At 39.6% G+C, this 3,948-nt stretch overlaps 1 pseudogene; it reads left to right on the top strand.

Moving 5' to 3' along the window:
• Window positions 1-802: 802 nt before the first annotated feature.
• On the top strand, window positions 803-919 carry LOC132058695 (5S ribosomal RNA; annotated as a pseudogene).
• The last annotated feature ends 3,029 nt before the right edge of the window (window positions 920-3,948 follow it).

The following is a 3,948-nucleotide window of genomic DNA, read 5'->3' as shown; positions in this document are numbered from 1 at the left end:
CAATAAGCCAAAATCTACTTGAAGTAAAATGGGGGGTGTAACACTTAGGTATTCCATCAACACTGATCCCTCTGAGGACCTCGCGACGATTCCCCCAGAATCTCTGACTTCTAGAGAGAAGGATCCATCGGAGGACAGCTATGACACGACCTCGTCTGAGGGTTCATATGGGACGCCAGAGGAGGAGATTTTCGAGACTGTACTAGAGTTGACTTCCCCAGCTACTCCTATGGCAGCGCATTATGTCAGGCCAGCTACGTCTGAGATTGTTACTGATTATCTTAGCCCATTATCTTGGCCGTCAATAAACCAGGAGCTGCCCAAATATTTGTATCCTTTGGACTTAGATAAGAGAGACGAGAAGGGCCAAACTGACAGATGGCTAGAGGACAATAAAGAGGTCACTTCACTTTATAGCCCTCCAGACCAAGCTCAGGACATGTCGACTACAGGTATATGAGTTCTTTATTGAAATTTCTTATGTGTGTACAATTATGGCAGGATATCATTAATAGGTGACAAATGGGAGTTTTTAGAGAGAACCGATAACCAAAGTACTTATGGATAACTGCGACTAAGATGTTTTGGCCACTACTAGGAATCTTAAATTAAGGAATGAAAGACAGTCGTGTGTTGATCGATGGTTATTATTGAGAGTTTCGAAAGCTAAACCAGCATTTGCTCGGTCAGAAAAGCAAGGGATCTTTCCAATCCAGAGGGAGATGCATTACAAGAATTTTATTGGGATCCGTTAGAACTTCAACTTGTTCTAGGTCATGCGATAAAGGTCACGCAGCAGGGTGGATGCGATCGTACCAGCACTAACGCACCGGATCCCATCAGGACTCCAAAGTTAAGCGTGCTGGGGTGAGAGTAATACTAGGATGGGTGACCCCCTGGGAAGTGTACTAAGAGTTCTACATAAGAGAAGGATGAGGGACTAGAATAGCTTGAGAGAAATTAGAAGCGTGTGAAACTCATGGTTGGAAACTCCAGATGATGGTGAGAGATAAGGCGTACCGGCTTAGCAAAGAAAGAGAAGACGTATTATAGCTACAGAACTAGGAAGAGTTTAAAATAGTATTGGGAATATTTTGTAAGTAAGGTGTTAGGAGAGGTATATACGATATTCTATTTGTGGTCAATCAGTTTGCGTGCCCCGATAATCGATGTTGCGATGTGTTAAAGGTGCTAATTGAACAAGGCATTGAAGTTCAAGTGGTAAGTGTTACAGGGAGAGGCGACATTAGTCCCTCTAAAATTAAAGTTGGATATTCCTGATGTAATCACATCAGGAAAAAGGGAGAAAGTGAGTATACGTGAGTAAGAAGATTAGGATGCCCTGAGAAAAGGAAAGGTGTAAGCAACGGAGGTATGTTGCTAAGATGGGTATGTTTCTAACGTTAACTCAAGCCTCAAGATAGGAATCTTGAAGGTAAGTAAAGCGGTAAAGAACCATTCGGATGAATCTCGAAAATAAGTATACGGAAAGAATGGAGTATGTAGTATGGAACGGAAGACGAATGTAAAGGGTTCGAAATCACATTCTGATAAGTGGAACTGAAGGGCAGTAACAACGAATAAGGATGTGAACTAGGAGAAAATAAGCAGGTTTTGCAAAAAATACCAAGGGATTTTCGGCTCTTGAGGGGCAGTCGAAGAGGTTAATGTGCAACCATACTGACATAATTACCTCGGAAAACGGGAAAGCCTTCCAAAAAGATGATTTAGCAATAGAACCAATTTGCATTCGGAAAGTATATTTTATGAATTTCAGGGACAATACCATAAAAATAGCAAGTGGGGAAGAGTGCTTCGGAGGAAAGGGACTCAAGGAAGGTCCTGAGGATGAAAGTAAGAAAAGTGCACTAATGAATTGATTAAAGAAAATCGAACGATCACCAAGGAGAGAGAATAATAAGTAGACGAGTCTGGACAAAAGGCAAAACATCAGTAACATAGAATAAGAACCTTGATAAGTAATACAAAGATTCGACTATAAAGGAAACAGAACGATACACGGGGGATATGCATAAATATGAACCAGCTGTAGTGTCAGAAAGGAAGATGAAGACTCGACGAAAGAAAAAATAAAAAGGTGTACTTTGTAAGGATTTCATGATAGGAACAAGAAATGGCAGAACACTGGAGGAATTATGATGCGTAGTTGTAATACAAACAAATAGTTAGGGAGAATTATGGGACAAATGAGCTAAGCGAATGAAAGGATGACACGTGGGAATGGATGGTATGGAATATTAACTTTTAATGGTATAATATAGACGTAATCGGAATTGGGAACCTAGAGCAAGAAAAATTTCAAGGGTGTTAAGAAGATAGTCGTGGGGAAAGGACTAGGGCTAAAGGAGCGGGGTATAGACAGACACTTCATAAGGGGCCTGACAAATTTCGATATCCCCTTAATTCATTAGCCTAGGGAATTATTAGTCATGAAAGGTAGAAGTGAAAAGACATTGGATCTGATATGTATGAGCATTTTGATATGATACAAGGCTACAATTAGCAGAAAGGGAAATAAGTCATACATGTGATGAAAGGAACACCGATATTATAAGGAACCGAAGGGTAGAAGGATTGTTAAGGCGGCCAGGTGATTATAAAAATGATTAATATTCAAAGGTTACTGGTGTATAAGAACATTCTTAAAAAAGGGGGGAAGAGCAGATTTAGTCCTGAAATGAATTATGACCTTCCCAAAATTTCCAAAGAAAGAAATGTGTTAGTTTGAAAAAGCCAAAGTTCGAGAATGTATCAGGAATTATGGGGCAGGTATGAGAAAGAAAGTGTGATAGGAAAATAAGGGGAATTAACGAGCCAAAGAAGATGATGTGAGATATGATGTTTCTAGACCGTGGTTCGAATCCCTCGTACCGGGGAAATTGTACCGCACCCAGATACGCAGTGACATGTCCTAAAGAGCGACAAGGAGAGTAAGAACGATCTCCAACTTAATTACCGAAAGGATAGTGAAAAGGATGGTAAATACAAAGGACACTTTAGGTTACAACAAAAAGGAATCTTAGTGTCGGAAGGAGTAAGAATCCAACAAAACGAATAATGATAGGCGGATTGGCGATCTCCAAGAGAGAGGGAGTGATGTTTTATAATAGAAAGATAGTAGTATTGCCAGAGATTGGAAAGTATCTCACGGGTCGCTAACCATACCGAATATGATAGTGTATATTATGGAACTATATAAACCATCAATGTGAGGTTATGTCTAAAAAAATGGTATAGAGGCAACAATGGAAAGCCAAGGAAGAATAACAACTAGCTAAGTAATCACCAGTATAAGGGAGTCAAAGATAAGTATACTGATGTTGGGAGGACGTTGTAGTAAAGTGAGAATTTGTCTTAGCTCTATAATTATAAATTTATACTATAGAATTTGAGGAAAGGAAATTAAAAGAAGAGTTTTGATAGGAGCTCCAAGATGTTCTAGGTTATGAATTAGTTGAACTATGATTATTAGCTTATTATAAGCATAACCCTGCTATGAGGAATAATAAAGATGGTGAGGAAGCGTTACGTATGTACGTACTTAAGAGATTGTGTTGAGAATATTGTTATAGCTGATCTTGGAAAAGAATTGGGATGGATAGCTTGAGAAACATAATCGTTAAGAGTAGGGACTTATTAGTAATAAAGTACTGTAGGGAGTCAGTGTAAGTGGAATTACGATGAAGCTGTAAGGGATCAGAGAGCCTAAACAATGAATTACAAGGAGACAATACAGTGCATATAAAAGATCAATGAGTATAAGAAGGGATAGCTCGAGGCAGCATCGAAGGAGTAAACAAGGGAGTTGCCCACTAATAGGGAAATAAAGAGCGAGAAAAAGAGAATATTCACAGGATGGCGAGTAGCCGTGACATAGTAAGGCAAGATTACTTGGCCCTAGGCATTGTGCTCATCCTGAGCAGGCTC

The sequence above is a fragment of the Lycium ferocissimum genome, chromosome 5 (assembly GCF_029784015.1).
Source record: "Lycium ferocissimum isolate CSIRO_LF1 chromosome 5, AGI_CSIRO_Lferr_CH_V1, whole genome shotgun sequence".
Classification (NCBI taxonomy): domain Eukaryota; kingdom Viridiplantae; phylum Streptophyta; class Magnoliopsida; order Solanales; family Solanaceae; genus Lycium; species Lycium ferocissimum.
The sequence above is the reverse complement of the archived record's forward strand: the minus strand, read 5'-3'. Positions and strand labels throughout refer to the sequence as shown.